Here is a 14,488-nt window from a genome sequence, read left to right on the forward strand (position 1 = left end):
CCCGCCCTGGGTGTAGGCTCGGGGCGTGATAGTTTAAATACTTCTTAACATCTTTGAAGTAATTTTTTTCCCACCTCGAGACTGTAATACTACTCTGACCCGCCACACGTAAGCGCCACACCATAACCACGTAGGCACTACGTCATTAACTTTTATTTCTTTTTTACTTATTCACCATTTTTTCTTAAACACTTTTTAAAATTAATTACATCAATTAATTAATTTAAAAATACATACCCTCCTCTCTCTTTCTTCTTCCTTGTTGATCACCATTTCAACCTTTAATACTTTCTTTTCTTCTTCACTATTCAACATTTTTTTAAAATAACTCTAAAGAAGAAAATTCACTATAATATTCACATTATTTACTTCGAACTCTTCCCACGAATTTACCCTCTTGGAGAATGAATTTTTTTGAAAGTCAATAGTTTCTTGACAACTCAAATAAGAAATGAAGATTGCATAAGAAAGTTGATCCAAAAAAAATAGAAATTCTATGAGAAATGCTTGAATGGATCTAGAAATCAAAATGGGTCACTCAAAATTCAAGAAAGTTTATATTTGCGAAATCGACATCAATAATAATATAGAGTGAAATCGACGTCAATAAAATGACGTTGATATTGAATTTTACGGATTAGTAAAGGACTAGTGAAATAAAAATAGTGACTAGGTGGGGTTGAAGATAGAGGAGGAGGTGTTTCAATAGAGAAAGAGGTGTATTGAAGAAGACAACAAAATGAAAAGAAAAAAATTAAAGAAATTAAAAAGGGACCCACAAGTTTCATTTACCTCTAAATAAGAAAATTTACATATTTTTAAAGAGTTAATATATGAAGAAAAACTATTTAAAGTATTTGTTATATATTGACCAATAAAAAAAGGTCATGTGTAGGACTATAAATAATTCAGCTTTTTTTCCCTTTCTTCACGCGTTTTTAGGAGAGTACACTCACTCTCTCTGCCACGTCATTCCTTAGGGGGTGTTTAAATCACTTGAAAGATGTTAAGGGGGCATTTAAATGTATGTGTAATTTAGGTGCTAAAGTAAGTTGTGCTGCAAAGCTTAGGGGAGTTTTTATGTTTTTTCTCTTTTGTGTTTGTCATCAACATATCATCACTATGACGCATTAGGATTTAAACTCAATGTATTACCCATATAAAAAAGTCTTTTGCCATAAATCAATGAGACTTTAACAACTTTTTATCATCATGGTGCACCAGGACTTATAACCCAATGTCTTATCCTTTTAGTGAAGTAAAACTTGAATCTATTGTCTTACCCCTTAACCAATAACATAATAGGCCACAATATACTAGGGCTCTCCCTCAAGCCCTTTCAAAGTATTATCAATTACGGGGACCATGAATTTCTTAATCATGATTTCTCTTAATTATTATTTGAATAACTTAATGTAGTACTACTCTACTATTTAACCTTGTGAAAAAGTTTACTTTTTGCATTTCAAATTGAATTCACTGAGGTAATTAGTATGTCAATTATTCATTGCGAAAATCAAAAAGTTATTTGAAGTCTGTGATGCACTTATTTTTTATTCACTATTAATATGTAACATTATAATATTATTTACTTAAATATAATTTGTAATGATCTTTTACCCTTTTTTATTTTTTATTTTCTTTGTTCGCTTTAAATAGTCACTATCATAAATCATATCTAATTAGCTATTCAATTGCTCTCTTTAAATCCATAAATCTCATACTTTTCATATTCATAACCTCTAAATATTAATTAAAAACTTTAAGATATCTTTTGATATTCCCCCATTTTTATCTTTATAAATTCATCTTTCTTGTTTCATGAGACTCTAATCCAAAGTTATTCATTTCTTTATATAGTTAAAGTAGTGGAGCGTTTATATCATTACTGTACTATCTGATTTATGTTTTAGTTTAATTTGATGAGAAGACTCTTGAATTTTAATTGGTTATCGGAGAAGGTGTAGACAAGAACTCCAAAAATTATCTAGTAATTCTATCGTCTCTTTTTTTCCATCTGCATTGTTATGATTAAAGTCTTAAGAAGGACGTATCTATTGTATTTTTTTCATGTATATTTTTTTGTGTTTTCGCCCTATTAGACTTCTTTAATTTAATTTTCTATGATTTTCTATATTTTTACCAGGCTCAAATTAGTTATTTGTGACTTTAGTGAAAGTTTGCTACTACTAGCCAACGTTCAAATTTACCATTGGTTACTTATAAGGAATAACTTTTAAACATTGAAAAATGTGCCCCTCATTTGGTGTTTCTTGTCACACTTTTAATGATTAATTATTTGTAATTGTTGCATTTTATTTCTCATTACGTGCATGTTTTCATAGAATTGTAATTGTTCTAACAAATCTAAAATAAAATTACATGGGACACACGTGCAACACACGTGTCTAGAGACTAGTATTATGAGATGTTGTACAATTTTGTTGTGGTGTGGATGAGAAACTTTGGGTCTATTATGAGTTTGGTCCTCTACTAAACTTCTGATAAAACATGAGACCAAAGTGAGAAGTCCTAAAGAAATGTTGAGCGGCCCAAGATGGTGAGCATGTCAGTGAAATAACAAAGGACTTACTTACACTTAGATTTGTCAAAACAGGTCAGCCCAGTCCCACCCAGTCGAAGCCACATGGTTGGAATTTGAAAGGCTAAGTCTTTGTTTACTCCGACAAAGTTCTGAGAGCATTACATTATTCATCTTCTTCAACACTAAATCATTGTTCCTTCAACTCTCTCAATTGTATCGTTGTCATCTTTCTTGAGGATCTCGAGCTCTATCATGTCAACAAAGGCGACGCTATAAATATATCTACATTTATCTATCTCCTTCTTCAGTTTCTTTTAAAGGTACCAAACAATTACTCTTTGTCTTTCACTAGGAAAGAAAATCAAACGTGTCATTTTAGTGTTGCTTTTCTCATTTGGAATATTTTTTAAGCGAATAATTTTTTTGTAAGACTTTACAATAGAGAATCTACCAGAGTCATCTTTTTCTGAATCAACATCGGCATCATCGACATCATCGCCACCACAGAAAAATCCTAATGACTTAGGTGTTCTCACTGCTATAAATCCATGATGCTAGTCTTCGTGAAGAGGTCGTGCATCAACTCTACAAGGTACATGGAACGTTTAAAATATTTTTTATCATACAATCTATTTTATGTAAGTGTTAATTTTTGTATATTTATTGTTATGTATTGTTGTCTTGTACTTGAAAGTCATTTGATGGGTGAGATAAAGAGGCAAAAAAGTTCATCGATTGTGGATTTTTTTTTTGTGATGTTTTTTAATGGACGTTAGATTTCACAATGAATGAACAAATTTTGTCAGTGTTCTTTATAGAATTTATGATGATATGATTAGTTTTCTCTTTTCTATATTATAAGAAAATATGTCATATTTACCCAAAATGGGCATGATGTAGAATTCAACATGACGTTAATTTAACATTTTATTTAAAAATTAAATTTTGACACGTATGTTGCACGTGTATAATTTGATGTTGATTAGTGCAAACTTTTTAAAACATTAAGAAATAATATTTGAATAATTGTGTGATGAATTGGACAAAATTGAAAGGGAAGGATACATTCTCAAATTCATGAATAGTACAATCGATCAATATTTATTATCGTTATAATGTATAATCACACCACAAATTTCATTCAAATGAAATTTAAATGATCCCCTTCATTCTTCTCTCATTAAAGAAAAAATAATTCTTATTTATTGAATCATTATAACGATATACACCATATTATTTAGAAAAAATAACGTAATGAATGTTTTCTTGTTTCAAGGTCATTCAAAATGTATGTACTAATTGAAAGTCAACAAATTTTTCTAGATGTATTTTATGATGAGTTAGAAACTGTTGATACTATTTTTAAGTTCTTATTAGTTAGGGATAATTTGGTTTAGTACTTGACTTAATTTATTTATACTATGTTTTACCAATTTTAACTATACATTTAATTTTTTTCAACTTACATATAATTCATCCACTCTGAATATGTTTGGGTTAGCTGTTTAAAAATAGTTGATAAGCATCGAGTATTGAGTTTGGTCCTCGCTAAACTTGTGATAAAACATGTGCCCAACGTGAGAAACCCAAAAAAAAAATGCAGAGAGGCTCACGAGTCACGATAGTTAGCATATCAGTGCCTGAAACAAAGAAAAAGACTTAAATTGTTTTATTATTAGGTTATTGGTTCTTGAAAGTTTAAGGTTTTCTCTTAACAGGTTAACCGATAATCAAATAATAAATTAATTAATTATATTTATACCATTTTATAAGTAGTCTTTGACTTAGAATTTAGCTTCATACTTTTATTCCTCATTGTGATCTGGAACTCTCGGTTATTCTAGAATTTGTATGGTTGTGACCTTATTTCTAAGTGATTTTCAATTATTATTAGGAGAAGCTATACGCATTATGTGGATTTTTTTGATTTTTTTTTGTATATTGATCATTCTTGAAGGGATTTTTTGCTAAAGAAAAGTATGGGATACCAACATCAACTATTCTCAAGTCTGGGGCATTGGCATTGTTGTTAGTCCATCTTTTCAAATTTAAACAATAAATTGTAAGAATATGATTTTAGATGTTACTTTTGAATGTTTGGAAGAACACCTTGTAATTGAATTTGAGTGTAAGTGTAATTATATGATATAAATCTTTGTTTAGTCAAATATTTATTTGGTTATCATGAAATATATGTAATTGAGGGTAGCAGTTAGAATCTTCAATTTTCTGACGATAAAAAAATAGTAATAATTATATGGTATAGTTATGAAATGACTATGTTAAAAATGTATCTGCTTCTGTCATCTAGAGATTTGGATAGTATTTAGTATTGAAGTTGACACTAAACCATTAATGTGTTTGGTAAAACGATATTGATAAAGACTTTATTCGATTAAAATGACGAAAATATCCTAAAGATATACATAAAAATAATTTACATAAAAAGGGATAAATAGCAAACACTACTGAAAACGTGATTTAGCTAAAAACAAATTTGGTAGCTTAATAACAAAATCTACCACTAATTTTATTTAGCGATAGATTATCATAAGAACGTATTTATCTACAAGTGATTTAGCAACGATTAACGAATATTTTGTATCTCATTTAATTTATCTTTTTAGTAGTGAAAAATAGAATAGAGCGATAATTAGAATTTAGGGGTAAGTAGTCAAAACACCCTTTGCTACAAAAAAAAAAAAAACTATGTGTAGTTATCTTTCAAAAATTACAATATTATATTAGTTTACTCTATTACTGTCACGCCCCGAGCCTACACCCTGGGCGGGACCGGCATTCGAAGACCATTGTTGGCCCCAAGCGAACTCTTGGCCTGGCCTTCTTAACTCAGCGGAAACCTAACTCAACAGAGTAACTCAATGCAATGCAAGGTTATAAAACAACCTAACTGATAAAATCTGGCCAAAAAGGCAACTCGAGTCTCAAAATAGAATATTTATATATATACATAGATGAGAGACTCAATACTAATTGACTAATTGTCTATGAAGCCTCTAAAATACTGAGATGGCTGTTGGGACAGACCCCGCAACATCCTAAACAAACAAAACTAAGAAAACCAAAATGACTGAGTCCTCCAGAATGCAAAGAGGCTCACCACCGACTCTGGAGTGCTCAACTGGACCAACGGCGTGCTGGATGCTGATCCTAGGTACCTACGTCTGCATCATAACAAGATGCAGGCCAACTGGCATCAGTACATGGAATGTACGAGTATGCGAGCTGGACCGCTAAACAACAACTTAAGCTTGAAAGGGATACAAAAGAGAACTTACCTTGGCTCTGTTCAACTCATGAATAACTGAACTAAATATTAAGCTATGAGACACATGCAATATATCTAAAGCTTACAAAACTATTTAAAACATGACGTCAAAAATCATATTTATAATATCATGAAAATACCATGCTTCGTCTCAAAGTCTACTTGTGCAATGCATGAATGAAGTCTCATACCCCCATCCATACTAAGCAGAACCCCTCGAGGAACCATGCAATTTCTACTGTGGGAGTTTCTCTAACCGACAACCACCGCTATGAATCTAAGTGGTGACACAACGTCTTGTCCATGCTGCCAGAACTGTCCTATACTTTGTCGTCATATAGAACGCTATTGCTTAGTGGATCCGCTAGCTTAACTTTCGTGATCATCTGAAAAGTATGACCCGAGAAATCCCATGTTTGGCAACATGGTTCTTATGGAGAGTTGAGTTAATATGAACTCGTGTCCCCAATTCGGTGCTCAAGACTACTCCCAAAAATACTTTAGCTCATTAGTGTTTTAAACACATCTTTCTTTAGTTGAGATAATTACTCAAAACTTAGCTCAAAGGCTCTTGAAAACTCTTTCTAAAAAGAACATCTCAAAACCATATTTTAATATGATCATTGATGACTCGGGATATTCATACTGCTTAAACATTGATGGTATATCTAAAGACCATACTGTTTAAACATCGATGGCATACTCGATTTGTCATACTAATCATATTTTAGAAACTCTTTCGCAAAACTCATCTTTTTCTTAAAAAGATAGTACTCAAACTTCTCAAAACTCTTTTGCAAATCTCAGTTTCCTCTCATCTTACATGTGAAAACATTTATAAACTTCTTTGGGAATACTTAGTTCCCTAATAACTTTTGAGAAATGCACTTGACTCTTACTCTTGGCTTAACTTGAAACTCTATACTCTTTACTTAACTTGAAACTCTATGCTCTTTACTCAACTTGAAACTTGAGCCTTAAAATGAAGTTAAAACGTTCAATGCAGACTCTTGGAAAACCTTAAAGACTTGCTTTGACTAACTTAACTTCTAAGCTTGACTTCTAACTTCACTTGGCTTGGAAACTAACTTTCCTTGAATTGGAATTGTGGATTCAAGGTGTTTGATCACATGTTATGGACGAGTTCTTGAGTTTAAATGTACCTTGGAGTGTTGAAAACAACTAGGAAACATAGGTACAATACCTAGGGACATGTATGAAAAGTGTGAAAAGAATGGGGGAACTTGGCGTCCTTGGCGCTCTGCAAGGCGCGGAGCGCCAGCCCTTGAAGCTCAGAAGGCCAGCTGAGGCGCTCTGTAGGGCGCGGCGCCCCAAGGGGTGAAGTTCAAAACACTTCTTGGGGCGCGACGCGACACCCCTTTTCCCCAACAACTTCGTCTTTTCTCCTTCCTTTCTCCAACTCTAAACCTCCTAAACTCCAAGGTTTCCAACCCCAAACATTTAGAATCATAAATACCTCAACATACAATAGATTTCAACCCAAACACAACCGGAAACATGTCCAAATCAACAAGGGACTTCAACAACACAATCAACAACACCAACAACACAACCCAACAACTTCAACAACATATCCAATCTTTTCTCAATAATAAAAATGAGTTTGGTGTATGGGGGAAAGGATCAACCCAACACTAAAAACTCACATACCTTGATAGGGATCACCTCCGATGATATCCACAACGATCTAGACAAAATCTTGCTTGATCTTCTCTTTCTCCTCTTTACCCTCAAACCCTTACTCTCACTCTTTTAAAATGGGACAAAATGATCCAAAAATCAGCCTAACACCACAATATAACCCCAAAAGAAATAGCTAGGGAAAAGACCAAAATGCCCTTAAAATTTCCGGACGGATTCCCTGCCAACTGTCCAACTTTCAAAGGCCATAACTCGCTCATACAAACTCGAAATCGAGCAAACTCGGTAGCGTTGGAAAGATTATTCTACAAGCTTCGAAATCATAATTGGAACTACTCCTAACTCATCCTGATCTAGGAGTTATGACTGCTCAAAGTTGGCCAAAACTCACTGATTTCCCACACTTAACCAAATTTCCAGATTTTGAATTTTATTCCAAAAATGACTATTTCCGATTTCATGCTTTTTCATAGTTATTTCAAATTGCCGGATGTTACAATTACATACTGTTGTTTATCTGTATTACTAAGTACTTGAATAATTACTTTGCAAAACTTTATAAGATACAACAAAGTTTAAAATATATATGCTTTCAAAAACAAAAAGTTAAAACCAATAAAGAAAGTATAATCTACAGCAAAGCATAAACAATATTGAAAAGAAAAAAATCGAGCGCACTGATTGCACAGTGTGTCGTTAAAGAAATTATTCCCCTCAAGTTCCCGAGGTTAATGTAATATATCTTACCATCATAGAAAGATCTTACCACCGGTGCATTGGTACCTAAAAGGCTAAAATCGCGGGTGTCAATGAACCACTCAAAGGCAGTAAAGTACACTAGTGTAACATCCGGCAAGTTGAAATAACTATGAAGAGGCTTAAAAATCGGAAATAGTCATTTTTGGAAGGAATTCAAAAATCTGGAAATTTTGGCCGTGTGGAAATCAGTGAGTTTTTGGCCAACTTTGACCAGTCGTAACTCCTAGCTCAGAATGAGTTAGGAGTAGTTCCAGTTATGGTTGCAAATCTTGGGGAACGGTCTTTCCAACTCCACCAAGTTTTCTCAATTCCGAGTTTGTATGAGCGAGTTATGCCCTTTGAAAGTTGGGCAGTTGGCAGGGAATCCGTCCGAAAATTTTAAGGGCATTTTGATCTTTTCCCTAGCCATTTCTTTTGGGATTATATTGTTGTGTTAGGCTGATATTTGGATCATTTTGTCCCATTTTAAAAGAGAAAAGAGTTAGGGTTCTTGAGTGAAGAAGAGAAGAAGAAAGGGAAGAAGGAGAAGAAGAAGAGAAGAAAGAGGAGATCAACAAGTTTCTGTCAAAGATCGTCGTGGATATCGTCGGGGGTGATCCCTATCAAGGTATGTGAGTTATTAGTGTGGGTTGATCCTTTCCCCCACACACAAAACTTGTTATTATTGAGAAAGATTGGATATGTTGTTGGGTTGTGTTGTTGATGTTGTTGATTGTGTTGTTGAAGTTATTGTTGGTTGTGGGAAATGATTTGGTTGTGTGTTTTAGTTGAATCTCTTGTATATTGAGGGGTTTTATGATCCTTAATGTTTGGGGTTGAATCCATTGAGGTTAGAGAGGTTTAGAGTTGGAGAAAACAGGGAGAAAAGTCGGGTTTTCTAGGGAAGGGTCTGGCGCGTCGCGCCTGCCAGCGCGCCCCAAAGGGGACTCTAAGGTCTAGCCCTTGGGGCGGCGTGCCTCTCAGAGCGCCAGCAGGTGCTTTTTGAGCTTCAAGGGCTGGCGCTCCGCGCCTTGCAGAGCGCCAAGGACGCCAAGTTCCCCCTTTCTTTCCACACTTTCTCATGCATGTTCCTAGGTATTGTACCTATGTTTCCTAGTAGTTTCCAACACTCCAAAGTGTTTCTAAACATCCCGAACTCATCTAAATACGTGTGATCATGTACCTTGAATCCATAGTTCAATCCGAGGCAAGTTAGGATCGAAGTCAAAGTGAAGTTAGAGTCAAGTCAAGTAAAGTTAAGTAATAAGTCCAAGCAAGTCCTCCAAGCTTTTCAAGAGTCGTTATTGGACGCTTTAACTTCGTTTCAAGTTTCAAAGTCAAGCAAGAGTGTAGAGTTCCAAGTCAAGAAAAGAGTCTCGAGTTTCAAGTTAAATCAAGAGCATAAAGTTGAGTAAATTTCTCAAAAACTATTAGGGAACTAAGTATTCCGAAAGAGGTTTATAAATGTTTTACATTTGAGTAAGAGGGGAACCATGTTTTCCAAAAGTGCCTTTGGGCTAAGTTTTGAGTAATTATCTCAATTAAAGAAAGATGTGTTTAAAAGACACTTATGAGCCAAAGTATTTTTGGGAGTAGTATTGAGCACCGAGTTGGGAACACGAGTTCATATTAACTCAACTCTCCATAAGAACCATGCGTCAACATGGGACTTAACGTATCATTCTTTTTAGATGATCACGTAAGATTAGGCTAGTGGATCCACTAAGCAAAAGTAAGGTCCTATATCACGGCAAGGTATAGGATGGTCCTTGGGCAACGTGAGGTAAAACGTTGTACCACCACTAGGGCTCATAGTGGTGGTTGTCAGTTAAAGAATCTCCCATTAAATTTATATTACTTTTATATAAATAAAGTTGAGTTGTTATTGCTTTAATCATTAACGAACTAAGTTGTTTGAAATGTTTTAAAAGCTTTATATATCGCATGTATCTCATTGCCTTATATATAGATATTGAGTTCAGTTAAGTTATTCTTGAGTCGTACAGGGCCAAGGTAAGTGTTCTCTTGTATTCCTTTCAAGCTTAAGTCGTAGTTTAGCTTTTCAGCTCGCATACTCGTACATTCCATGTACTGATGCCAATTGGCCTGCATCTTATTATGATGCAGATACAGGTACCCCGGATCATCATCCAGCACGTCGTTGATCCAGCTGAGCACTCCAGAGTCAGTGGTGAGCCTCCTTGCATTCCGGAGGACCCAATTATTTTGTGTACTTAGTTTTGTTCTATTAGGATGTTGCGGGGTCTGTCCCAACATCCATCTCAGTATATTAGAGGCTTCATAGACAGTCAGTCAGTTAGTTTTGAGTCTCTCTTCTATGTATATATATAAATATCCTATTTTGAGACTCGAGTTGCCTTTGTGGCCAGATGTTATAAGTTAAGTTATATTGTAACCTTGCGTTTGCATTGAGTTTTCTGTTGAGTTAGGTTTCCGCTGAGTTAAGAAAGCCAGGCCAAGGGTTCTCTTGGGGCCAGAAATGGTCTCCGAGTGCCGGTCCCGCCCACGGTGTAGGCTCGGGGCGTAACAACTAGAATTTGTCTATGCAGAATAAGAAGAAGTTCAGAAAATCCGTTGCTGAAAAATGAGGGGAAACCCTTCTTTTTATAGACAAAAAGGATAATATGAACATGTTCTTATTGTGCCCTATCAAAAAGATCACAACCTTTTGAAAAAGTCACAACTTATTGAAAAAGTCACAACTTTTCTGAAAAGACACAACTCTTCAAAAGAAGTCATAACCTTTCGAAAATATAGCAACTCTTCAAAAAAATCACAACCCATTATTTTCCATTCACACCTTTTCAAAACCCAACACATACAAAACTTAAATTTCTGCATAAAATAATATCCATTTTGGTCAAAAATAAAAGGAGTGTCATTTAAATTAGAAGGGGTTGAATGGTAAATACTACTGTAAAACATAACTTTTCTCCCCTAATTGTAAGAATCTACATATGCCAAAAAATTAAATATAATTATACATTTGTCCATCTCCTACTTAGTTTTCTTCCAATGAATTGAGCAAATAACTCTTTTTTCTTTCACTGTTAAAAGAGAGTCAAAACATTTCTCTTTATTGTCTTCTTTCTCATTTGGAAAAAAAAAAATCAAAAGGAAAAAAATTCCCCTTACGAATTTTGTGGAGAATTTACCAGAGTCACCATTTCCTGAATCTACATTGATATCATCACCATCGCTATGCAACATTTCTTCTTCTCATGCGGATATGCAACAAAATTCTCATGACTTAGATGGTCTCACTCCAAATCAGTTGGTGTTGTTACTCCATGACAATAATCTTCGAGGAGAAGTCATGTATCAACTCATCAAGGTATATGACATGTTTCAAATATTTTTTTAATATACATTTTTATTTATTCATTTGTATACATTTGATGTTCGTGTTAATTTTTCTATATATGTGCGTGTTATGCATTTTTGAGATATAAAGGCAAAGAAATTTATGGATCTGTGATTTTTTTTAATATGCTATTTTAGAAAGATCATTAAATTTCACATTGAATGAATTTTTGCTTGTCGTTCGTAGAAATCACTCATATGATTATTTTTCTCGTGTTATATGTTATTTGATATATCATATGTACCAAAATGGGCATATACAAGCCCTAATTAAGTGGTTCACAAGCTAGCATAACGGTAAGCATTTCAATTTTTCTAAAAAGAGAAATTTATTTAATTTTGTCAATAATCAAAATTAGGAATGTCATTTCTATAACTAGACAGATTATTAATGCAATTCTTGAGTAACATGAATACAATCTTCTAAATTTTTCAATAAAAAAACAATTGTTATTGTTATAGGATGATGAGTACAAGTACTTTTGGGAATTTTAAGATATACAAGTAAATTATGAAGTTAATTATCAATATGAGGGAAATTCCCATATGCTTACTAAAAATAACTTTATTAAAAAGCTTCAGTGACAATCAAATCAAAGTGATTTCTCGCGAAATTGTTATTTATTCGGATTGAGTTGTTCCCGCAAACTACTGATGATATCCTTTGGAGTTTGTATCAAAATTTTAATTAGAGAGTTGGTTTTCATTGAAATTTCATATTGAAACTCGAAGATGAAGACATAAATAAATTGTATACATTGAAATAAACATGACATTAAAAATAAAATCAACAACAAATAAAATACATACAACAACATAATTGTATATAAGTTACGTTGTATGTTTTAATCGAATTTGTACACAACAAAATTTGTACGCAAGTTGTACATAAGTTGACGAAATTCTATACAATAAAAATTGTATGTAAATCATATGTTTTGACCGAATTTGTATGAGTTTTGTTTAAAAGACGCTCAATACTCTTTGAAACCCCTAAAATCTCGCTAAGTTGTATAAAGACTATCCATCCAATTTCTATACCTATAGAAGAAAAAAAATCCCTTTTTGGTTTGGCATTATAGGTTAGTCTAATCCACCAAGTTAGTGGACTAGCTGAATTGAAGTAAGAGCCTCAATTTGAAAATATTCTAATCTAACAACATCCAACTAGTGAGTTGTTTTAGACTGATTTAAGGACTAATCGAGATTGGGGTACATCAGGATCCCAGGGGACAACGGGGGTGGCACCTTTACTAATGCCTACTAGAAACATAAAGGAGAAAAATGTTGAAAGGGAGAAACAAGTGAGAGCAGTAACCGACCCTTTGTACCAACTGCACCCTTTGAAACTCAGGGATGATGTGAGTTTTCTTTACCGGTCGTAGACCCCCTTCGTAGACTTCAAAGAATTCACAGTCTCAGAACTTTTTTCACGAATCCAAACTACGATTCGTAGAAACTTCTACGGTTTGAGGATTCCCTTCGTCAAAGTCAGGCTTTGCAGTGCACCTTTAGTATCTTGATTACGATCGATAGACCTCAAGTTTATTTGAGGGGAAGTGCACAAATAACCAATTTAAGGACCCTAATTTAATGCATAGGCGAAGTTGATATGTTTTTATAAGTTTAATCACTTTAAATTCAATTTTAGACTCACGAATCTAAAATTTCCAAAAACATTATTAGGACATATGTTTCGAACAAAATGTCCTAAAATATTCATCTGAAGTTTTCCTCAAATATCTAATATTGGCTACAACTCCTTTGCTCTTCAACTTCAAGTTTCGATCCAACCCTCCTTTAATCGACCCCAAAGATNNNNCCCCCCCCCCCCCCCCCAACACAAAACCAAGCACCAATTATCATAAGCTAAAGAAAAGAATTGAGTGAAAATTAAATTACTTGTCTGGCCAAGCTACCTTGATCAAAAGTGTTTTTTTTTCTTTTTAATTGAAGTAAGGGCTTATTCTAGAGAACGGACGTGTTTGGTCAAGCTGTTAGGTAAAAAAAAACATTATTGAGTAGAATCAAACTATTTTTCGAAAGCTAAACAAACATTTTCAAAAAAAAAAAAATTACTTCATAACCTTAGTAAAACACAAATTGTTGGTCTAATATTGACAAAAGTGTTTATCAAATTGATTAGCTAAACACAAGTTGTTTCTCTTTAAATATATTTATTCCCGAAGCATGTCTGACAAAAAGCAATATTCAAAATAAGCCGATTTTAAAAATTTGGCCAAACAAATTATTACTCCTTTTATTGTATCTTCTTAAAGTGCTTGTAATTGTTAGATTCTGAGTTGGTGACTTTTGTTTTATATTTCAGAAGCGAGATACATGCGAAGATCTAGCTCTGTTGCTGTGGAACACCTTCAATGCAGTTTACATGCTTTTGCTGGTATACCTCTTTTAATTTTCATGGATTTATATTTTGTTGGATAATCTTAAATTGGATTTTTTAGAATTTATGTTAGAATTTTGTGAGCTCTAGTCTAAACGTTTGAAATGTTACAGAGAGAAAATGTTCGATACCATACATGTTAAATTTTGTGATCATCTGAATCCATCTGTGTTGAGTTTATGCCAGCCACTATCTGGTTTCTGCCATAGAAGTGCTATGTCAATACTGCTACAGAGTTCGTGCCATTCAAGAGGAGTGTTATCAAATCTAGCACTACATCTATTCTTCAAAATTTGCCAGCTAATTATAGTAGGCAAACATTGTATCTGTATGAAAGCTTTGTGAATCTTATTCTATTTATAGGGTAGAGGTTCCCCTGTTTGCATAGTTACCGTTGGTGTGTAGAGTTTTAGAGAGAAGTGAGATCAAAGTTTTTTTAGAGAGAGAAGTTCCTAGCAGCAAAAGT

General features: G+C 33.7%; 1 pseudogene; it reads left to right on the plus strand.

Moving 5' to 3' along the window:
- Positions 1-14,488, plus strand: part of LOC125877240 (cell differentiation protein rcd1-like) — a 42,785-nt pseudogene that overhangs the window by 19,644 nt on the left and 8,653 nt on the right.

Source organism: Solanum stenotomum, chromosome 9, assembly GCF_019186545.1.
Source record: "Solanum stenotomum isolate F172 chromosome 9, ASM1918654v1, whole genome shotgun sequence".
Taxonomy (NCBI): Eukaryota; Viridiplantae; Streptophyta; class Magnoliopsida; order Solanales; family Solanaceae; genus Solanum; species Solanum stenotomum.